Source organism: Triturus cristatus, chromosome 6, assembly GCF_964204655.1.
Source record: "Triturus cristatus chromosome 6, aTriCri1.1, whole genome shotgun sequence".
Taxonomy (NCBI): Eukaryota; Metazoa; Chordata; class Amphibia; order Caudata; family Salamandridae; genus Triturus; species Triturus cristatus.
This window is the reverse complement of record NC_140589.1, coordinates 423,925,485-423,950,418: the sequence shown is the minus strand read 5'-3', so window position 1 is coordinate 423,950,418 and position 24,934 is coordinate 423,925,485. Positions and strand designations below refer to the sequence as shown.

At 43.0% G+C, this 24,934-nt stretch overlaps 1 protein-coding gene across 4 annotated transcripts in view; it reads right to left on the bottom strand.

Moving 5' to 3' along the window:
• Window positions 1-24,934, bottom strand: part of MCPH1 (microcephalin 1) — a 1,335,298-nt gene that overhangs the window by 29,530 nt on the left and 1,280,834 nt on the right. The gene's annotated exons all lie outside the window — the stretch shown is intronic.

The following is a 24,934-nucleotide window of genomic DNA, read 5'->3' as shown; positions in this document are numbered from 1 at the left end:
AAAAATTTCCAACACTGATAGATGCATGATAAAATTATCTAATTTTGTATTCTACAAATAAACAACTTTACATCCTAATTTTCTTTTTGTACATTACGCTTTGAAATAAAGCAGGACTATGCTGCAGAAGGTTTCTTAAAGATTTGTTATAGATGTACATCTGAGTATATATATCTATCTATCTATATATATATTCACTGAAAAAACCATAGGTTTCAGGGGTGTTATAGTTAGCTGGACTTTTCACTTGTACAAAACCATTGAAATTCCCCCGTTATAGTTAGTTCAGCTAACTATAACTCGTGCGCCCGCAATGCACTGCTGATGACGTCACATATTACATCACTCATGACATGGTCAGTGACATCACTGATGACATCTCAAATGACATCACTGATGACATCACTGATTACATCATCCAGTGAATGTGTGTTTTTCTGAAAATTAAATATGTTTTATATATGTATATCTCAAGGTCGATGGAAGAATAAATGGGTATATAAGTGTCTAAATGGATGATTTGTTTTTGAAAAATTGATTGTGTAACTGACTGATTAAGTGTATCATAGTGAATACATGGCTTAGTGAGTAATGTTTAAATATGTAAATATCTGTATCAGTCTCTCACTTTGTGTATAAGTGGCTGCATGGGTTGGTGAGTAGCTACATGGGTGTCTATATAGGTTATTAGTTGTTTTTTTGAGTATCAGTCTGAGTGTCTGCATGGTTCGGTGGGGGGTATTACGTAGTGCATAGGTGCATGAATGAGTGACTCACTGTTTGTATGGGTTGAACACAGCATGTGTGCAGGACTGTATGGGTGGATGAGTGTGTGTATGGGTGTGTTAGTGAGTGAATGACTGTCTCAATAGTGTCTTTATGAGTAACTACATATGTTTTAAACTAGTATATGTGACTATTGGTGTATATATGTGAGTATATGTGAGAGTGAGAGATTGAAAGAGTTCCTGTATGAATAAGTATGTGTTTCTATAAGTGATTGTTTAAAAGACTAAGTATGTGTAAGTTTCCGTAGAAGTAAGTATGGTGGTGTGTGTATAACTGTATATGCAAGTAAATGTATGTTTGATTCTTTATTAGCATGAGTGACTATGTGTGTGAGTAACTCTATGGATGAGTGGCATTGTGTAACAGGATGTATAGGTGTATGAGTACATATGATGAGTGAGTACATGTATGAGTGACTGTATAGGACTGTTGGTGAATGAGTGGATGTGTATGTGGATCTTAGAATTACTGAAGAGGTTGTTGTAACTGGTATTGGTATGTCCATTGTTTTGAAAATTTTAGTCTCTATTTTTGAATGTGTGTATCAAAGGTTATATTAGGGTGAGAGGAGGTCTGCCACTCTATCACAAGGATGATGTCATCAGTGATGTCATCAGTGATGTCATTTGAGATGTCATCAGTGATGTCATGAGTGATGTCACTGACCATGTCATGAGTGATGTAATATGTGACGTCATCAGCAGTGCATTGCGGGCGCGCGAGTTATAGTTAGCTGAACTAACTATAACGGGGGAATTTCAATGGTTTTGTACAAGTGAAAAGTCCAGCTAACTATAACACCCCTGAAACCTATGGTTTTTTCAGTGAATTTCTGAGGTTTTTTAAATGCTAATTCCTAACTATAACGTGCCTGAAACCTATGTTTTTTTCTGTGAATTTCAAAGGTTTTTTAAATGCTAATTTCTAACTATGCCTACAGAGATAGGACATGTGAAGAAAGAAGAAAAAATGCACAGAAAGAAACAAAAGAAGTGCAGAAAGAAGCAACAGAAGTCCTCAAATACGAAGATAAGTGCAGGAAGAAGGATAACGTGCAGAAAGAACAAAAAGAAGAGCAGAAAGAAGCCTTGTTGCAAAATCATCCTGTACCCTCAACTTTTTCAGACGGATACTGGTGGTAACTGAGTCTGACTAACCAGTCCTAGAGCCAGTGCTATGTTAAAAGACACTTAGAATACAGTGAAAACACCTACATACACTAGGGAACATTATGCGTTGGGGTCCCCCTGTGATTAGCATGACCTCCTCTGTAAGCCCCTAGTATATAATAGGGCATGGGGATTAAAACTACCTCTTAAAACAGGCCACAGGGCGTTTTTGCACACGTTAACTCAGGCCCCGTCCCCTCCATTCACCACTGTGTAAACACGCCCTGTGTCCATTTTTAGTTGGGAGATTAAGTTCATTTGAATCCTGAGGGTCCCTAGGGTCCAACTAGCCCACTAGGTACCTCCAGTAAGTGCCACAGAGCTGCGTTGCAGAGAGGTGTAAAAAGTGGCACGGCCTGGACCACCTCTCTGCAATGCAGCTCAGTGGCGCTTACTGGAAGCACTTGGTGGGCTAGTTAGCCCCCAGGGGCCCTCAGTATTGAAGGGAAATTATATCCCCAATTTAAAACGTGCCATAGTGCGTGTTTGCACACGTCACCTCAGGCCCCGTCCCCTCCCTTCACCACTGTGTAAACGCGCCCTGTGGCTGTTCTAAGTTGAGAGATTAAGTCCCCTTGAATCCTAAGGGTCCCTAGGGTCAAACTAGACCACTAGGTACCTCCAGTAAGCGCCACAGAGCTGCGTTGCAGAGAGGTGTAAAAAGGGGCTTGGCCTCAGAACACCTGGCTGCAGCGCAGCTCCCTGGCGCATACTGGAGATGCCTGTTGGGGGCGCGTTTGCAGAGTGCTGCACGGAGGGGGCATGGCCTCCGGCACGATGCTAGTCTTTTATTTATTTTAGTTTTTTAAGAAGGGGGGCTGTTTGGTTTGGTTTGTCCTGATGACCCCATCCCCCAGGGCCAGTCTCCTAATTATATTTTTTTGACCCCAATCCCCAGGGCCGGCCACTGTTTTTTATTATTTTTAAAAAATATATATTCATAGACACACCTAGGACATGCTGGACAAACCGTACGTACCTATCACCATGACGATTTGCGTGATATTCATTAAAAGGCGACTATGCATGCAATGAATCCACGTGGAATGTATTTACACCACTAGTGAAGCTCTGACATGTCTGATGCCCTACCGTGCCTAATCCTGGTAGACACCCTTGTCGTTTATTTATACAAACATGGGTAGCTATTGACGGGCACATTTAATACACATGCACACCAAGCCATTCAAAGGGGATTCGACAAAAATTCGACCAAAACTATGCAAGAAACCCCCCTCACGGTTAATAAAACACACATCCACTGCAGGATGTGTAATACTTTTTATTTTACTCTCTGGAAAGGGGACGAACATCACTTGAGAGTCACAGCGTGCTCCTGACAGAGCCCAATGCTGTGTTACACCCACCATTGCCTGCCGAGTGCCACACACCTCTGTGTTGTATTCCACTAGCTAGTGCATATGCTATGACACTCTCTAGCCCATGTGCACTGTAACACCACCCCGTGAATATGTCATGCCACACTTGTCTTCGCACGGGTTATATTGCCCCATCTAACGTGCCTTTCTCGATGCCTATGTTATAACGCACAGTGCTATGCCATACATATTACAATCTGGGATCCATATCTTTGTCACAGTGCATATGCAACGTTACACTCCCCAGCACATATTTTATATTACAACTTTAGAGACTAGTTAGGTTACACAACACTGCCCTGTGCATATTACACTCCAAGGCGCATATCGCATAGCACGCGCTAGTGCCTGTGCTATCTCGCGCACTCCAATGAATCTGTCATTGCGCACAATGTATTGCATATTATATTTCACGCCCGGTTCATCTTATATCACACTTTTTGGTGCATAGTTTATACCATACACTATATCTAGTTTTCAGTTTCAATCGTGCTCTCAGGACTATGTTCTATATAACACTGTGTTCACCTACCCTTTTCACGGGCATTACATTTTGCGATAGGGGGTGGAGGGTCAGGGGGTGTTTCTGCCAAGTGAGCCCGGAGTCACAGTCACAAACGTCCTCTTCTTCCTGAATAAAAGTGAGAATATGCTGCATACTTGTTCATATTTTAAGTAGTTCGCACAGACACAATGTTTTAAAAACAATAAAGTTCCTAATACCCGCCTTCTCTGAACAGTTAGCTTGCTGCCCCATCCCCTTCCTCCCTATCCTCTGTTGTGTGAATCCATGGACTAGCCTCCTCCCTCCTGCCATGCATGGTCTGATGTGCTGCCACTGCCCTCAATTTAGTATGATGTACCAGTCCACTCCTCCTGCCCTCCATTGCCCAATTCTATGCCCCATCATTGACCTCCTGCTTAAACTCTGTGCTTAGCTTGCTGCCCCTATTCTCCTTCCCCCTGCCCTCCGATGTCTTTGTGCATGCCCCTGCTCCATCCTTTTTGCCCACCATGTCCCATGGACCTGCCACTCCTATCTACTCTGAGTGTTCTGTTGAGCTGCCACTCCCCTCCCACCTGCCTAGCATTGTCAGATGACTGTAACCTGTCACTGCCACCTCCACCCTGCCTGTCCACATGCCATGTCCCTATCCTCTTCCTCCTGTCCTACATGGTCCATTGTACTGCCACACCCTTCTGCCCTCCCTGGTCTGTTGTGCTGCAACTGCTCCTCCTGCCTGCCCCGTGTGGTCTGTTGTGAGGTCCCTTCCCCTGAACTTTCTTGTCTGTGCACAGGTCCTGACCCTCCCTTCTATCCTCCATCGTCCTTTGTGCATGCCCCTCCACCCTCCTTCTTGCCCATCATAGCCATTGTGCTGCCACTAACCCTCCCACTTGCCATGCATGGTCTTCTGTGCTGCCATGGCCCCTCCCACCTTCCCTGTGTGGTCAGTTAGCTGCCCCTGACCCCCTCCCACCTTCCCTCCATGGTCTGTGTGTATGCCATCACAGTCTCACTGTTGCTCTTCATGGTGTGTCTTGCTTCTAGTGCCCATCCTGCCTGACCTCCATGGCTATCTTGCTGCTCCTGCCCTGCCCCCTTGCCCCCAGCCCTACTCCCTCCCTCCTGGCTTGTCTGTTCCATTGTAATGCCCCTGATCCGTCCCTCCTGCCCTTTATGGTCTGTTATGCTGCAGCTTTCTCTCCTGTCTGTCCATTATGGTCAGCTAGCTACCATTGCCTCTTGCCCCTCTGTTCTCTGTTGTCCATGTGCATGGTCCTGTCCCCTCCCTCTTGCTTTCTGTGGATTGTTGTGCTGCACTCCCGTCCTGCATGCCCTGTGTGGTGTATTGTGCTGCTGCAAACCCTGATGCCTGCCCTGCAGGGTCAGTTTGGTGCACCTCTCCATGTCCCTCCTGTCCTCTGTTATCCAAGTCCATGTCCCTATCCCATTTCCTTCCATGATCCAATGTACCATACTTGCGAACATTTTGAACTTGGTAAGAGGGAGATTTTGAAAAAAAACTGGGGTATTGATTTTCCCCTTTGAGTTACATTGAAAAAGAGGATATTGTAGACAGGAGACAGATCAAATAAAGCCCATTTGAGCTTAAAAACATTGGACGTTTCCTGGCTGAATCGGGTCTGTTGGCATGTATGGTTGTACTACCATTGCCTCTTCCTTCTGCCCACAATGGTCTATTACATTGCCACAGCCTTGAAGGAGGGTAGATTTTGTATCACAGGGGGCCCCTGGCCCGTTCTGTCCACACCTGAAGTATGAGACCCTTGTCCTTGCCCTGCCAGCTGCATTTGTAGGCCGTATTAAATTGACCAGCGGGTCCTGTGTTGCTATATAATTATCCTGAGACATCCTTACCACTCAGCCAGCATAAAACCCCTGTGTAGGCCCTTCTGTTCAATATGTAGGCCTCTTTGTTAAATTGACCATAGCTCTGCAATTTTAGTGTATAGCAGTCTGAAGGCAGGTCTGCGAGGCCTTCTGATCCAAACTAGTAGCCCCCACCCTACCCGAGTGCTCCGTGCTCGGTATCAAAGTTCAACATCCCCCTGAAGCTGTCGACATACAGTAGGCTGCATCCTGGACTGGTACTTGCTTCCTGGGCAGGTTTCCCGCTTTTAAGGAAGTGGCAACCGCAGAGCGTCAAGTTAGGAGAACTGAGGAGATTTTATATATGAATATATTGAATTCCTGTAAAATACCCATTATTTTCTGCTTGCTCTATGGAACTTACGATAAGCGATTGGCCTGAGAGACTGACCTTTTCACCCAGTCCATTGTCAGCATTAAGTGGGTAAATGACGAAATGTCTGGTAAAATCTGCAGACGAAGCTTTTGGGTAGCATACGTAGGTAGATGTAGCGTGCAAAGGAGCCCACAAAATGATATAAAAAGGAGCACCCACAGATATCGACGGACTACCTCGCCGTCTGTATGTAGGATAACAGGCAGTGCCGGTTTTCCCCAAGAGCTGGGAGCTCTTGTCTTCCTTTGCTTAAAATGTCTTGCTCTGCTTTGCTTGAAGTATCTTATTCTATTTTACCTATATGAAATGTCATGTTATGTTTAACCATTGTTCTCTTTACTTTTGCATTTAAAAGATTTTGTATTGTAATTGCAGGAATGCTTGCTCTAAGAGTAAACGTGAGTGTTCCTAGGTAACATTTTCCTTGGTGTAACTTGTTTCTCATGATGCATTTATAGATGTGTTTTCTCTCTCTCTCTGTCAGTACATTAATTGAGATACAGAGAATATTATGACAGCTGTATGATTATCTGGATTCTGTATTTTGTACTTTATGTCTCTATTCTGCGGTTTCTTTGAAGTTGCATCTTCTCATTAAACTGCCATTGTATTCTGCCTCCAATTCCATGTCTCATATGTCTGTTTTCTTCATTTTTGGAGCAAGCGTTCCTAGGCACCCCGGCTCAAATTAAGGTGCCCCTTTTGTCCCTGACTCACTCTCCTGCTCAGTTCTGTGGTGGCTCCCGGGGATCTGGGGACCGCCCCTAGCTTCCTTGACCCGTAATAGATCTTCCCTCCAACAGCCTCTCTTGCAAGTTCTGTATTGTTGGTTTGTTGCCCCTGCCCCCCTTTCCACTGCCCTCCATAGTCTGTTGTGCTTCCACGGCCCTTCCTGCCTGCTCAGTGTGGTTAAATTGTTGCCTTTGCACCCTCCTACCTGCCTTCAATTTTCAGAGTCCGTGCCCCTGGCCTCTGCCTCTCAACAGTATCCTAATGAACAACTAGATTGCTAACATTCTATATTTATTACAAAAGTGTGGAACGCCTGACATCATCTTGATGTAATCAAAACTGAAATACCTAGAGCATTTCCTTTAGAAATTACATATATGAGAGGGTCTTATTGGCATCAAAATTATGGTTAGTGCTCTAAAAGACTAAAATAAGGACATATTTTCTGAGTTTTCAAATAGCGACAAAGCACTTTTAAATTATTTGTTATCTTTATGTTTTTTTATCCAGTTGACCACTTGATTAAATGTTGCACTTAGGGGAGAGGATGTGGTGTTACTTCCAGAACTGCAGACTTTGCAACTGGGGAACCAGGTTGCAGTTTCTGCTTCAGCTCGACATTCTGTGATTCTGGTCAAATCACTTAGTCTCCCCATGTCTACAACCAAAATGAATTTGTTCTTGTGTGATGTAACCAATGCTCATGTAAAGCACTCCAATACCTGACAAGTCTGCACTATATAACACTGCAAAAACACAAAATAATAAGTGTTTTGCACACTTCTGTCATTGGGCTATATTTGGGCTACATCTGGGTGATTTTGGGCTACATTTGGGCTCTTTTGTCTCCGGTGGCCATCTTGGGAGATTTATTTGTTATGAAGTTTCCTAATTTCCTCATGTACTGCAGTCTCCTCAGTAGGAAATGCTTTCAGTTTTTTACTTTGATTCCATCATGAAGGTATTCAGATATGTCACACATTTGCCATAAATTCTGAATGTTAGCACTCTAGTTGCTCATTGGATCACTGTAGTAAAACGACTGCACCATGGAAGTCTGCTCCTGGTATTAAAAGTGCATGTTTCAGTCTGCATGTCAGAATGTTTTAATGAAATAGAAGAGGATTTGAGAAGTCACTCAAAATGTGCCCTCATTTTCTTTCTTCAGCATTAATCATAATTTCTATGGCAAAATGAACCTCCTCATTGTGTTCCTTTTTAAATTAAATGTTTTAAGTGTTACCAGTTTATTCCAATCAAGATGGCTTCAGGTGTGCCATACTTTTGTCATAATGAAGACAGTAAGCGCTCTAGTTGTTTTTAAGAACATTCTGGGACATTCTGTCATTGGGCTATACTTGGGCTACATCTGGGTGATATTTGGGCTACATTTGGGCTCTTTTGTCTCTGGTGGCCATCTTGGGAGACTTATTTGTTATGAAGTTTCCTAATTTCCTCATTTACTGCAGTCTCCTCAGTAGGAAATACTTTCAGTTTTTTACTTTGATTCCATCAAGAAGGCATTCAGATGTGTCACACATTTGCCATAAATTCAGAATGTTAGCACTCTTTTTGCTCATTAGATCACTGTAGTAAAGCTACTGCTCACCAGGGAAAACTGCTGCTGGTATTGAAAGTGCATGTTTCAGTCTGCATGTCAGAATTTTTTAATGAAATAGAAGAGGATTTGAGAAGTCACTCAAAATGTGCCCTAATTTTTCTTTCTGCAGCACTAATCATACTTTTTATGGAAAAATGAACCCCCTCATTTTGTTCCTTTTTAAATTAAATGTTTTAAGAGTTACCACTTTAATCCAAGCAAGATGGCTTCAGGTGTGCCATACGTTTATCATAAGTAGGACTGTTAGCGCTCTAGTAGTTCTTTGGAACACTCTGGGAAGCTGCAGTAGAACACAAAGGAATCAACTGACAGTCTCTGCCCTTGTTGGATGTACATGTTTTACTGAGAATGTCAGACTTCATTCTCACATGACTGAGAAAGATAATGTGAATTTACAGAAAATAAGCTCTCAGTTTAGCCTATAGATCACCTTCCAAACCTCTGTGGTAAAAGCATGAGAAAATATTTTTCTCTCAATCATGATATCCCAGCAGAAGGCTTTTTCACATGGTGAAATCACCTTAGAACATACCACAATTCCTAAAATGAGTATGGTACCATCAACAAATGATTTATAATGTAACTAAAGTCTTAAAACCTTCTATTAACTGCAATGCTTTTTAATGAGGTGCTATCATGTATATTGGTCCCAAGATGGCTGCCAACACTTCTTGGATGAAGTGCTGACAGCCAATCAGATCTCAGGATGAGATGTGTGGTTAGGCTCCGCCCACATATATATATGCTTTTAAATGCTATTTTCTCAGGAAATACTGAACAGATTTACACCAGACCTGCAAAAGGCACTTCCTTGACCTTATGGCTACCTCTCTGCCAAATTTCAAGTAATTCTGTTCAGCCGTTCGGGCTGTAGCTGTGTCTAAAGGTCCTATGGAAAAATGCATGGGGAAAACGCGTTTTGGGACTCCCCTTTTTTCTCGGCCCCTGCTTGACGAATCCCCCCGAGACTTTCAGGGTAGGAGCGGAGCGGAGCGCCCCACCTATTTTGAAAATTTCGCGAGGATTCGTCGACCGGCGCCAAAGTTATTCCAAATAGAATGTTGCGGATTTCCTATGGAAACAGGGTCCTAACTATAACTACCTACTGGCGACCGCCAGTAGGTAATATATATATATATATATATATATATATATACATACATATATATATATATATATATACACATATATATACACATACATATTTTTTTTATTTAGCAGAGCATCGGGGACTTTTATAAAACAAACTTTTCAGCAGCTTGAAGATAAAACCCCTTTAAATATGACATACACATTTTTCAAATCCAAAAGTCGAGCCATTCTTGATGAGCCAAAAAGTACATGATAACAATTGATAGACATAAACCCCTATTCAATAGCAATGGTACAGCGAGTACAAGATACTAATACAAGATTAAAACAGATCCCTGACAAGGTCTGCCTGCAGCACTCTCCTCTCCTAATTGAGTTCTTATCCCCCCCATCTTACAAATAGAAATAATTATTTTAAAAAATATCGCGACGTTCTAAAGTGCTGAAGTGCTAAAGTGCAATAGTTCAAGAGCAGCTAAATATTTCCAGGTCACAGTAAACTTTTTTGTTGCCTCGACCCGCTTTGCATAAACTTCTTCGAATATCTGGGTATGCTTCATCTTATTTAACCATCTCTCATATGAAGGTACTTCGGCCGACCTCTAATTTTGGAGAACTAAGGAACAAGTCACAAGAGAAGAAATCACTAAAAAAAGTCTCCTCTGATCTAGACAGATTTGTCCTCACACTCGTTATGCTGAAAAGGGCAGCCTCCGCCATTGGATCCAGCGACTTCTGAAATGCCCGACTTATGGCCACAAAAAACCTGCCCCAGAATACCCCTTAATTGGGATATATAAAAAATGTATGTAGCCGTCCCCCTTCCCCATCTGCCCGACAGCGAAAATATATATTCTCCACCTCTGGATGTTTCTTATTAAGAGCTTCGGGAGTTAAGTATGCCATCCATCGGGACAAAAAAGCCATTCTTTTAAAATTGGCGGCTCTTAACGCCTTACTACCTAACAGGGATATGGCCTGCCACTCCTGGCTAGAAAAAGTACATTGAGTCTCCCGAGTTATTTTCTCCAGAAATTTCTCAATCAACGAAGACTAATTTTGGGAACGCAACAACCCATACCAGTTGCCCACCCGTCTAACGTTTCCTTTAAATAGAGCAGTTGCCAGATTAGTTGGAGCACTGCGGGACAGAAAATTATATCTCTTTAAAAAATATACAATTTGTAAATATAAAAAATAAAAAGGTTTATTTCTATCACCGCATCTAGCCAATACCTCTTGCCAAGTAATCACTCTTCCCTGCGTTGAAAAACGCCCCAGTTCATCCAGACCACCCTCCTTTCAAATATTAAGTTGGCTAGAGTGAATTTGAAGGCCCAAACTTTTGCACTCGCTTAATTTCAAAAAGTGAAACCCAGTGAAGCCAATTTGCTTGAAAAAAAACTGATCTACTAGACAATTCCAGGAGAGTTTTGTATCTAGTCCTTTTGGGGAGTTTTGAGGTTTTGAGAAAAGTCAGGATCTGCAAACCAGCTTCTTGTACCATTCTATCTAGAAAAAAGTGATCTAATGACCCTTTGGAAGACATTAAACCCGCTATTAAATCCAGAATCGCGGATTTATAATATGTTCGAATATGCGGTAGTGCTAACCCACCTTGATTAATAACAAGTTGTAGCACCGAAAGTCTTACTCTAGGAGCCTTCTTTCTCCATACGAACGACCTGAACATGGATTCAAGCTCTTTGAAGTAACTGTTGTTGATTTTAATTGGTATATTAATAAACAAGAAAATTAACAGGGGAAGTATGGACATCTTTAAAAGGGCAACCCGACCTATCAAGGTTAACGGCAAACACGACCAATTATCCAACAGATTCTTCATTTTTTCGTGCGTCGCCTCGTAATTCAATTTATATAGCTGTCCATATTGATTTGTAACAAAGATCCCCAAATACCGTATTGGATCTGATTTAAGGGCCTGTTGTTTCAAATTTGCTGGGAGGAAATCTGTATCGGTGTTCAAAATTAAAATCTGTTTTATTTTGATTAATTTTATAACCCCCAATTAGTTCAAATTGGCTAAATTCGGTTAAAACCTGATCCAAATTCTGGCTTTCGGGGCTAAGATATAAAATAATGTCGTCGGTGAAAAACTTTAGTTTAGCCATGCCTTGAATCGGGGCATTAATTGCTAAATTTCCCCGAATTTTAAGAGCCAGAGGTTCAATAAAAAAAATAATAAAAAGGGTGACAGCGGATAACCTTGTCTGGTCCCGCAGTTTACCTCTACAGACCCAACTTGGCTAGCATTAATCACCAGCTGAGCCTGGGCCCCCAGATGGATGTTCCTAAGCATGGCTATTACCAAAGACGGAATACCAAAACCTGCCTAAACCATAAAACAGGGCATCCCAGTTAACCAGATCGAACGTCTTTTCAGCGTCGACCATCATGATGCATACAGGGGTCTTATTAACGCTGAAAAAAATCGAGCGCCTGCATCAGAAACCCAGTGCTGGAAGACATCGACCTCCCGGCAACGAACCCCAACTGGTCTCTGTGGATCACTTTCTGGGCTAGAGGTGTAAAGCGCTCCACCCAAATTGTCATCAAAATCTTATAATCAGCATTAAGAAGACTGATTGATCTGTATGAGTTAACATCCTTGGGGTTCTTACCCTTTTTAACAAAACTAACAACAATAGCCCTTTTAAAAGCAGCGGGAACAGCACCTCCAGCTCTTACATAATTAAAAAACGTAGTTAGAAAAGGGATCAACTCCTTAGCAAACACTTTATAAAATTCTATGGGAAGCCCATCGTCCCCGCAGTCCTTTGCTCCCGCAATTGACTTTAGGACTGCCAAAATCTCTACAGATGATATTTCTCTTTGAACCTGGTATTCAAGGGTATTAGATAGCATCGGGAGTTCTACCCCTTCAGAGTAGTTATGTATTGCATCCTGGCTAACCATATATCTGGTAGTTTAAAGCTGTTGGTAATGTTCCCAAAAAACGCGGGCAATCCCCTCCCTGTCAGTCACTGCTAGTCTGGTCTTTGGAACCAAAATCTCCGTGATTTAGGCCACTTCCTGTCTCGTTTTAGTAGACCCAGCCACCATCTGACTCTCCTCGTAAACATGCTGTTGAAAGGTCCGTGAACTATGTATTTCTTCAACTATAAAGTAGTCCCTATTCTCTTTCTTGGCTTTTTCCAGCTGACCCCGTGAACAGGAACTTCTGTGGCTTGAGGCATTTTCGACGGCTAGCTGTAATTCAGCTATTTTCATAAGTTCAAGATTTTGATTGCGCCGCCGAAAATGCAATCATTTGTCCATACACAGTCGCCTTAAATCCCCCCATACTGAGAATGGCTCGGCCGTCCCCTCATTTCTTTGGAAAAAAATCGAGTAGCCACTCTCTTAGTCCTTCTACCCATTGAGGATCCTGGAGAAGGAGGCGACCCATCTGCCACCTGGGTCTCGTCCTCCTTCCATCCTCTATTTCTAATTCCACCCTGACATAAGAGTGGTCCGAGAATGCATTTACTCCGATTTCTGCCTCTACAAGGTTCAAGGATCGTGAATTAATTTTTTTTTATACGTGATGCAGAATGAAATTGGCGAGAGAAACAGGTGAAATCATGAGTTCCTCGATTATCTTTACGCCATGAATCAATCAGCTGAAGATCTTGTATTAAAGCCTCAAAGACTCTTTTAGTCTTTGGCTTCAGTTGTTTCTTATTTTTATTTGAGGTGTCTACTCTCAGATCTTGGATGTAATTAAAATCCCCTCCCAGAAAAACCTGGCCAGGGACCCCTCTGAGAAGCTCATGAAGCGTTAATAATACTGAGGGATCATCCATTATTGGACCATAATAGTTAATAAAATTTAATATGCTCCCGTTTATCCTCACCATCACCCATAGCAACCTTCCCTGAGGCTCTCTCTGGACTTGAACAAATTCCCAAGCCATATTTCTGCAAACATAAATGGCTACCCCTCTCATGCCACCTCCGCTGAAGCAAAAAAGGCTTTAGAGAACGCCCCAGGGATAAAAAGCCTTGGTGAGTTTGTTTTTAGATGGGGTTCTTGCAAAAAGAGGACTTGGGGCATAAAAGTGGCCAACCATCTAATAAGCCCTCCGTATTTTTGTCTATTTAACATACCGGTCACGTTAACCGACATGAAATGACCAATTCCAGCCATTTTCATGTTTCAAGTAAATCCAATGACCATTTTGATTCAAGCCCCTATACCATTCATCTAAGTCCCATTTGGAACTGCTCCTTTTACTGCCATACACCCAAACCCACCCACCCACCCGCAACCCCGTGAGCCCCCACCTCCCCAAGAAATGTGGTAAACCCTGCTAACCAAATCTCTTCCCCCCTTACTATACTTTGGGGTGCCCTGGACCTGCACCCTGGGTGACCAACCCCCCGCACAGCAATGGAGTTAACAGGTCAAATTAACCACCGATTCATTTTAAAGAAGAAATCTCTTTCAATAATTCATGGGCTTCTTCTATGCTTGATAACATATGGAATTTTCCTCTCACCAGCACCCTGCGCTTTGATTGCTGAGCAATAGAAGCCTGACCCTTGAGCTTTGAAGAGATACAAGAGTTTCACAAACTCTTTACACCTACGTGCGGCTACCACAGACATATCTGCAAAAATTCGACATTTAGACCCTCATTGATGGAAAACTGTTTCTGCTGTATTGCCTTTGCCAAAATGTTCTCTTTCACACAGTAGTCGTAAGTAAGTATTGTTTGATTATTTAAAATCATGACAATTAGAATGAAAAATAAGCAAGAAAACACTGTTCATCTTAAATACAACAGAAAAAAGTTAAAAACTAATAAAAGGATGCAGTGGTACAAAATATTAAAAAAGTGAGCAACGGTAGTCTGCAAAGTTAAAATAGTGAGTGGAAATTTGGGATTAAGTAGGGGATGAGCTGGAAGTCGATGAGCCCTCGTTAGTGTTAAGTCTCCAGTAATCTCAGGTAACACCTTTTGTTTACTAAATGATTCGACCCACTGGAGAGCATTGGGTCCCGCGCTTCTCTCGGGTACCCCTACGATCCGAAGATTCGAATGACGAGAGTGATTCTCCAATTCCTCAAGTTTATTCTCCAGAAACATTTTATCTTTCGTTGCTGAGTTTACTTTCAGAAGCATGGCATTCATCTGATCTTCAAGCGAGGCAATCCTTGATTTGGCTTCTTGCATTCTAACAGGGAAGCCGTCCACAGCCGCCTCGATTTTCCCGAGCCGATGATGTAAGGCAGCGATCTCATTCTCCTGAGATTTCTTCATGTCTCTAATCTCATCCAAAATGAGATTAAGCATAGTCTTTATTTCAAGCTGTTGTGTACTGACTCCTCCATTTCGTAGTCCGGGTTCTTCTTGTTGAGGTTTGCCATCCAATCTGACTGACTGGTCTGGCCTTTGCGGACCATCTTTACTAGACGTTCGGGATGATAACTGAGGCTGCGCCCTACCCTCCAGCTGTTGTTTTAGGGCATCCTCTGCATAGGGAGACTGAGCAAGAGCCGAAAGATGAACTGATGGCGTTAATAGTGCTGATGCTGGTGTACTGGCCTGGCCGTGCACTGGATGTCCGGCCTCTGGCAAGGCCGGAGTGGCTGCCAAAGGTACCGGGCCCGAAGAGGAGGAGATATGAACAGAGTCTGCAAAGAGTTAATTCATTCTTCTTCTAGTACAGTTTCAGAAACCTCATTTGATTTTGACAGAGCAGCAATCGTTTGAGCAATTGTAGGCTGAGTGCTTTTTTCTTTAGAGGATAATGGAAAGTCTTTAGAACTTTTTAGCTCGACCTTTTTAATCATAGTCGCTGGCTCACTGGTCTGCTCCTTCTCTCCGGTGGTAGAGCCATCCACTTGAGTCGAGCTGATAGAACTGATAGCAATCTCTTCCCCTGGCTGGGGCTCAGACTGGGGCTCAGACGGCTCTTTTTCTGGGATCTCAAAACTAGAGTTCAGGCCTGACCGGTTTACAGTATTCCCAGCTTTAGCCTTTGAAAGAGTCGCTTTCCCTTGGGCTGAGCGGGTTTTGGCTTCAAACCCTGTTGCGGCATCTACTTTGACAAACACATTCGTCTGTTTTTGATGTTTTCTCATTTTTCCTTTAAACCGGATACCTGCGTTCCAAATTGATCAAGCAAAAATAAGGGGGAAAAAAAGGAACCTGGCTGATTATGCCAGCTCCCCGAAGTCCTCTCAGCTGGCGGGTTAGCACTTGATTGCCTGATAGTTGCTCTTCAACTTCTGGTTTGAAGTTTTTTCTTTTCTTTTCCCTTTCCCTCCTCCTTAACAACTGTCAAATTTCCTCATGCATTAAAGCTTCCCACCAAGTACCTCGCTGCCAGCCTCACCTCCCAGCCGCTGGGCGTTCGCCTCCTTCAGGCCTCCTCCCGGGAGCCAAAATCAACTTCCTTGAACGGCGCCCTCCCAGCAAAGTGCCGATTTCTCCTTAAGCACCACCTTGACTCAGGTGCTCTATTTAGCTAGCTCTGAGCGCCACCAAGACAGCGCGGGTTCCGCTCCAAACCCTCGACAGGCAGCCTCCATTATCTCCACATCCAGGCAAAACCGGCCGTGCCAAACGAGGAGGCTGCCAGCCGAAACAGACGAAGAAAATCACCAGCAAAGCCTCAGCCTCGGGCAGCACGCCCGCTCAGGTATGCCGAGACTCCATTGCCTGGAGGAGGGGGCGGCGGTCACCTGTGGCTACATGGAGGCGTGGTTCTCCGTAGCCATCCCACTCCCCCATCCATCAATGGTGAATATATTGAAACTAAAATTAACAGAACTAAGAAAGAATATTCTAACAGGAAAACAATACCCAGTATTTCTCAGAAAAGTTGTTTCTAAAATATATTGAACACACCACATTTTTAATTATTTGTTGTCTCTTTTACGAGCTACCCTTTACATCTATGTTCATTGTTAGTGGATCAACAAACGAATGAATGGAGGTCATTTTAAAACTTTCAAGTCGACCTTCAAACGTCAAAGCTTCGAGACTTGTAAATATACATTCAAGTCTTTAAATCTATATGTAAAAACATAATTACTTTGTATGCATGACAAGCCTAGAAGAGCATGAGTTGAAACTATGAGACAAAAGCGCAACGCATACTCTAATGTGGTCATATTTTATAAACGACCAAATTTATCTGGGGCACAATAAAGCTTATACATTTTCATGGGAGCTCTCAAAACAATACAGACTATAAGGTAAGTGCCCTAAAAAACATACTAAAAATATAGTTCAACTTCTACCAACCTCTGAAACTGTAATAAAAAATAAAAGTGCAATTATCAGCTTCACAGTCCCTGCCCTAGGCTCATGTTCAATATGTAGACTCCGGGCACTCCTTATTCACTGTCCCCAATCAGATCTCACAGCTAGTGTTAGAAATGGGGGGTCTCAAGTTGGCAGGTTTGTCCCCTAAGTAGGGACCCTTCTTCCTAGTCAGGATAAGAGGGATACACCACTGAAATAACCCCTGCTCGCCGCCTTGGTAACTTGGCACGAGCAGTCAGGTTTATCTCAGAGGCAGTGTGTAAAGCATTTGCACATGACATAAGGTAATACAGTGAAAACACTACAAAAGGACACCACACCAGTTTAGAAAAAATATCCAATATTTATCTGTTTAAAACAGAACCAAAACGATAAAAATTCAACATGCAATAATCAAAATATGTACCTTGAAAGAACAACCTTAGAATTGCAGTTACTTGAAGTACACAGCTCCGTCCGGTGCCACAGCGGTGCTGAAAACAACAAAATGCAACAGTTTAGGTCAACTATGTTGGTGCGGACCGGCCTCGGTGTCAGAAGACTTGTAAACAGTACCTTTTGTTCTGGTCGACCTTGGCGGTGTGGGGTAGGCAGTGGCGTTCGTCGAGGCTGCAGTGTGAAGCGGAGCAGTGCAGCATGCGGTGCCCTCAGGTTGCAGTGCAGGCAGCGGCTTGGTGGCAGTCATCCAGCCTCGCCGGTGAAACCACGGCTGCGGTGTAAAGAGGGGCAGCGCTGACGGTCACGGTGCAAGCTTCAGCGTCTGTCGAAGATCGCCAATTGCTGGGGCTGGCGTTGGTGAGTCGCGGCTGTGGTGTGGGACGGGCGGTGCTTCGTGTAGCTTACAAGCGGTGCCCTCAGAACACGGTGCAGACCACGGTGGCGATGTCAGCTGGCAACAGCGTCAACAGTGAAACCTGAGCGGCGGAGTGAAGCGAGGCGATGCGGAGTACGGTGCCCACAGGTCACGGTGCAAGCAGTGGCTCGGTGACTGCGGGGGTTGTGGTCATCGGTGAGACCAGGGTTGTAGTAAGAAGTTTGGCAGTGCCCTCTGCGGTGCCTTCAAGTCAAGTTACCGCCGGCAGTCTTGGTGGCGGCGACGGGTTGGGGTTTCCCTTCGTGGCAACTGAGACATGCGGTCCCACAGGCGGTACCCAGAGGACAGTGAAGTCTTTGTTGTTCCTGTGACTTCTTGAACAGGGGGCAAGCTACCTCAAGCCCTTGGAGAAACTCAAGCAAAGAAGTTGCAGAAAGTTCAGTCAAGTTCTTTCTCTGCCCAAGACAGAAGCAGCCACTGCAGGCCAACACAGCAAAGCACCCAGCAAAGTGGTAGTTTCTCCTTACAGCTTCTTCAGCTGTTCTTCTTAGCAGGTTTCTGAATCCAATAGAGTTCTAAAGTTCTGGTGTCTGAGCCTCAATATTTATACAGCCTTTTCCTTTGTTCTCTTGTGGCAAAGAGTCTCTCTGCTTAGTCCAAACCAGCTCTGTCCTCTCTGGTCCCGCTTCGTGACAGGAGCTGGAGCCAGCATTGTGTAAGGCAGACCAGGCTTATTCAGGTGAAAGGAAATCTCCACCCACTACTCTAAATGCAGCCCAGGTCTATTTAGCCCAGCTCACCAGGAAAGACAGGACACATCCCCCCCCCCTCCCCCCCCCAGTGGCTGTCTACAGTAAATACACATGTTACTCCAAAGCCAGACTGTCAATCCACAACCCAGCAGAGCCACACAGGATGGTTAAGCAAGAAAATACATACTTTCTAAAAGTGGCATTTTCAACCACACAATATAAAAAATCATCTTTACTAAAAGATGCATTTTTACATTCTGGGTTCAGTCATACTAAACTTCATTTCTCCATCTTGTCCAAATGAGAGGTTATACATGTAAGATGTTACAAAGTATCTCCCATTCTATCCTATGGGGCAGATAGCTTTTCAATAGTGAAAAATGTCACACAAACCAGTACATGTCCTACCTTACACATACACGGCACCCTGCCCATAGAGGTACCTTGGGCCTACCTTAGGGGTGATTTACATGTAATAAAAGGGGAGGTTATGGCTGGGCAAGTGGGTGCCCTTGCCAAGTTGACATGGTAGTAAAAACTGTATGCAGACACTGCATTGGCAGGTCTGAGATACCTTTACAGGGCTACTTCTCTGAGTGGCACAATCAGTGCTGTAGGCCCACTAGTAGAATTTGATTTACAGGCCCTGGCACTCTCAGTGCACCTTACTAGGGACTTACCAGTAAATAAAACATGCCAATCTTGGAAACACCAAGCCATAACATTATTTATAGTAAGAGAACTTTAACACTGAGCAGCAGTGAGGAAGTGTGCAGAGACACTGAACCAGCAAAAACCAAGTCAAAATCAGGAGATCAGAAAGCAAAAAGACAGGGAAAACATGCCAGAAGATGCCAGGTCTAACAGCTAGCTTTCATCTTGTTTACCTCACAACCCTCTGACAACCTGATTCCATGCCATCAGCCTGGACAGGGGAACAACAAACCCTAACCTACTCCTGTCCTCCTATTCAATTTTGACTTTTTATTGGACTTTCAACAGTACATGTTCAATTCAAAAGAATGCATTTTTTGTTGTTTACCAGCACTTACCCAACACCCACTCAAGTTACCTTGATATACTACTTACATTAACCACCCGGCTACCTCCCTTTACTATGCATTCAACAACTAGCATGTATAATCAAACTCTTCCTAGAGGTTTGAAAAACTCACACCACTTTCCTGCCCTCACAACTATGACCAGACATCTACACCTACTGTGTCAGTGCTAATAAAAACTATGCTAAAAAAACTATGAGAACCTGGGTTGTTGGTTTAGGGGAAGGGGTGAAATCCTGCACAAGAAACAGCCACAATCCTTGTCAGGGAGAATCACAAAAAGTCAGTAAATTAACCTGTGCTTAACCCCCTGGTAGCTTGGTCAGGCCAAAAATAGAGCCAATGTGTAAAGTATTTATGCAGCACCTAATCAGCAAGAAAAATCCCAAACCAATTTTGATAAATACAGTAAAATGTGATAAATTATTTGACACTAAAACGATAAAAAAAATCATCGCAGTGGAACTGGAATTTATGATTTTTAAAGTTTAAAATGAAAAATAGTGCCTTAAAGATCAAATTGCCAACTGATGACATTGAATTGTGCGATACCGGAGCAGAGTGGAAAATTATGACCAACCACGAAGGAGCATGGTTCGGCTACATGCAGTGGATTGGGCCTGGTCTCTGCTTACTTTCAAACTTAAAATAATTTTTTGAAGAAAAATGTCTGAGAAGGTAAAGTTCAACGGCGAAGGCAGCCGGCGGTGTCCGAGGAGGCGTCATCGAGGAGCCCCTGGACAAAGTTGTGGTGAAGATTTCTATGTTCGGACTTAGTCTGTTTTATGGAAGTCGAAAATCTCCTGTGAGATGAAACTACAGGCTGTAGCTAACGAAGGCTCCATGAGGACAGATACTTCTCCTGCGAGGAACTCCTGACCCGGATTTGCTGCTGTGGAAAAGAACGTAGCGGGAGCTGCAACAAAGTCAGGCTGACTGACAATGCACATTGGGGGGATGGGTGAGCAGGTAGATCCTGGTCTCCTCTTGGTTCTCAGAGCACTTTTGGCTCAAAATGTTTTAAGTTCCAAGTTTTGGATTTGGGCTATCTGGACGCATTCAGCACAGCTTCCTAGGGTCCAATACTGAAAGGGTACACCTTGGAGGGCCAGGACTCACTCAGGCTGGGTCCATGTACAGGTTAAAGATGATTGGAGCCTTTTCTGTCTTTGAAGCTTTGATCAGGAGGCCAGGCAAATAGCCCTTGGAGTCACTCAGGAAGTCTTGAGTTCAAGCAGAAACACAGGTCTGAAGAAGCAGGGCAGTCCTCTGAGGGCACAGGGCAGTCTTTAGGCAGCAGGGCAGTCCACTTGGTGCAGCAGGCAGCAGATCAGTCCTCTTGGTGCAGCAGGCAGCAGGCCACAGGTAGCAGGAAAGTCCTTAGAGAGTTCTACCACAGGTCATAATTTTATATCTGGTGCTAACAAACTTCGGGATTTTCTGCCCCACAGAAGTGTCTGGAACTTCTTGCCTCCCTGCCCTGGTTCCAGGATGTCTGGAGTCACAAAAAAGCTACTGTGAAATTCTTTGTGTGTGTGCTGAGGCAGTATCTTTGAAGTGCAAGTAGGATAGTGCACAGCTTTGGCACCACCATCCTGCTAGGATGGTCCCACTATTGTATGGATGTCTGGGAGAAACACACAAAGGCCAATTGCCAACTACATCTACTCATGCGACTTAGAAACAGGCAGTAGGCATGAAATGGTTAGGACAACAAAATGCCATCTTACTAAAAAAGGACAATGTGGAAATGTGACTTAAAACTCAACATTACCATTAAAGAGGATTTTGAATTAAAATTTCTTCCACCAAACAAATTTCTACCTGCTCCCAAACAAAAGATAACACTTATTAAATGTAATAAGGTAACCAAATGTTATCGTATGGGAAGGGTAGGCCTCACAGTAGTGAAAAATGAACTTGTGTGCTTTTAATTGTCAGGACATGTAAAACTTAAAAGTACATCTCCAACTTTTTTAATGAAATGCACCCTGCCTTATGGGCTGTTTAGGGCCTACTCGAGGGGTGACTTATGTGTATTATAAAGGGAGTTTACGGCTTGACAAAAAGTTTATTTTGCCAAGTTGAATTTTATCAAGGTCTTTAAAAAAGGAACAAGGGTGGAGTAACAGGAGGTTGGCGAATTGATACAATAAACGCATGAGTGCCACCATTTTAATCAGCGCCACCCGACCCACTTTCACTAGGGGCAGGGAAGCCCAGAATGTGAATTGCACTTCCAGTGAGCAGATCATTCTCCCCAAGTTGCTATCCCTAAAATCTTCAGTAGAATGGTATACATTGATCCTCAGATACCTAAAGTATGTGGCCTCATGCTGCAATCTCTTGGCTAACTGTGTATTTGGAGGTATAACATATTCCACCTGAAAGGAAAGATGCAGGATTTAGCCCAAGTCCCATGCAGTTCAGAGACTAAAGCAAAGTCCTCAAGGAGCTGCTTACTTGAGGAAAAGCCCACTTGTGCATCTTTAATGTAGAGAAGACTGTCGTCTGTGTATAGAGACACTGTGTGCAGCGTGCAACGAACTCGAAATCCCCATTATGGTCCCAGGAATCGCAATTTGATGGCCAGGGGCTCCAAACCCAGGGCAAAAATAGTGATAAGGGAACAACCTTGGATGGTGCACCTGCTCTCCTAAAACAAATCATATAGACATTGACCTGTCTTCACCCTGACAATATGATTTGAATACAAAATATGACCCCATTTGCACCAATATCTCTTCAGGATTCCAAAGAAGAGAGTAAAATGCCTTCTCTAGGTCAGGAGCTATACATTCCACTTTCTGAAACAACTTTGGGGCACCATCCATGACATCCAATAATCTTTTGAGATTAAGAGATGCTTTTCGACCATGCATAAAGACAGATTGATTGCTATGGATCATTCTTGCTAAACCACATAATAGGCAATTAGCTACAATCTTAGATTGGATGTTAAAATCCAAGTTCAATATGGATAAAGGACGAAAAAAAATTCATTTCTATGGGGTCTTAATAGGATATCAGCATAGTAAACTTCATGCAAAGAGGGTTAGGAGGCATGCGGTAAAGGAAGAGGTATACATTGCAAGGAGTGAAGGTGTTAACTGTTGAGAGAAGGTTATGTAAAGGTCCAAATGAATCCCATCCAAGCTGGGAAATGTTCTACATGACAGTTTCTGAAGAACTGTTCCTAAATTCTTGTTGCATAAGAGGTAAATAAAAAGACTGCACTGCTTACTCCGAGAACCACAGCAAACGGATTGGGTGTAGGAATGTGTCACTAGCCCCAGAGTGGGATACTATTGGTATAGTTATCTATAATACCCAAGAAAAGCAGTATTAATCTCAGATTGGGTAGTGGCCATTGGGCTATTAGGTAAATGAATACAAAAATGGGAGAAGTATGAGAAGCCATTGGGGTGATTAAATGAGCAAGAGGAAGTCCATGTTTTTCACCTACCATATGTAACCTCAGTTGTTTGATATTACGCATGCTAGACTAAAGAAGTGGAAGGTCTCTATTAAGAGTTTGCTTAACTCCCAGTACAGCTTTGGTACACAAGCATCTAGTGACCATTTTAAATGCCTACTACTCTACTAAAGGTGAAGATGAGGACCCCTCATTTTCACGAAAGTACGTGTCTATGCGGATTTGAAGTATCTGTAGAAATACAACATCTTCCAATAAGCTCACCAGAGTAGCAATGTTGGGAAGGGTGTCAGTATAATTTGCTAAGTCAATACCATATGTAATAGGTTATGATCAGAGCATGTCCTAAAGCAGTGTTTCCCAAACTGTGGGTCTCCGGTTTTTGGTGGTTCGTGAAAGTCCGAGAAATAAAAATGACTTTAAATTTTGTATTTATTTTGTCACATTTGCTGCACTTCACAGATCAAGGTCATATGTCATGCTATGTCTTTTAACAAATTGCTGCTTATGTTTTTTAACATGGGGATTGGTGTTTAAGGACTCCTCTCACTTTGCAATCAGTGAAAGAAAAGAAAAGTTAATTATGTAAGTATCTTGCAGGAGTACAGAGAGTGTAAAAGGAAAGGCTGTAGGATGTCAATTTTTGTAACACAATAGAATGTAATTACCAGTAAATGAACTGCAAACATTCTGCAGTTAGGAAATGCAAACATGAATCAAATTTTTTGAAAATTCTGAAGTGCAATGAAAACAAGTATTTTAATAGGATTAAAATAACTCAATACACTTTCCTTTGTGATGCACAAATGATAAATATTCACTGAAACCTGATTTCCACACATTATAATTTGTGTGCAATATACGTTTATCAGTAAATCTGTATGCATGTGCAAATGGAGTGGCCATTTCAATGAAAAATAATTGGTCTGTAAATGACAGTGCACTACCACATGATGCTTTAGTTACAATAAAAAATGTGTCCGCCTCATATCCATTAAAGCCGATGGGTTGCAAAACGTTTGTTGCTCTGAAAAGTGAGTCATGGTTCTAAAATGTTCGGGAAGCACTTTCGTAGAGTAATAAGAAATAGAAGATGCGCTGGTGTGAATCTTCTGAGAGCACACAAATCTGTCCAGTCTAGAATTTATGAGGTGTACAGAGGAGTAAAAAGAATAATCACAGTGTAGAGGGTAATGTGGTCAATATTAGGAGATATATATACCCCCCCCCCAAAGACCATGTGACCATTAGCTAGTACATAATGGCTTTTCCCATCAACACATATGGTTTCTACTTCAAATGGAACACCAAATTTAACCCACAATACAACCCCTCTGGTATATGTTGAATATCCTCTGCCAAACACCTGACACTACCATTTACATTGAAGTCTAGAGCCCCCTGATGGTGAGTAGTTACAGAGTGAGATGTTGCAGATTTTTCTGTGGGCAAGTGTTGTCGCAGGTGAGAGGATCTAAAAAATATTTTAAGCCTACAGCTATGGCTAAATGCATTTGACTGAGTGATGTATTGAGTAGCTACAGTTGGATTAAGTGGAGCAATGAGAAAGTGTGGCTGAGTGGAATAGTGCATGATTGGTGCAGTGAGCTGCTCTTAGTTACGTTAAGGGGTGTTGGAAGCCGGTGTGTTTAAATGGCGCTGGGAGCGAGTGGTGCTGCAAGTAGATTTAGATAAAGGGAATGGTGTTATGAATACAAATGTGAATGATGGCAGCAGCTTCAAGTGGATGGAGTGCTATTGTAACTGGAGGATGGAGAGAGACAAGGAGTTTTATGGTAATCTGAGACACTTCCTAAATTGATACAAAGTACTCAGAGAGAGGAGTTGAAATTGCTGAATTCTGGTGATCTGGAAACATGTTGGCAAAATAAGACCGTTTACTCGGTGTTCTCCACCAAAGTGCATTTGTTTCCCATGACTCTGGAGTGCAAGGTGGAATATAAGGGAGTAAATCTGGGAGTGGTCTGAAGGAATATCAGGTCAGAAGCAGGCCCGA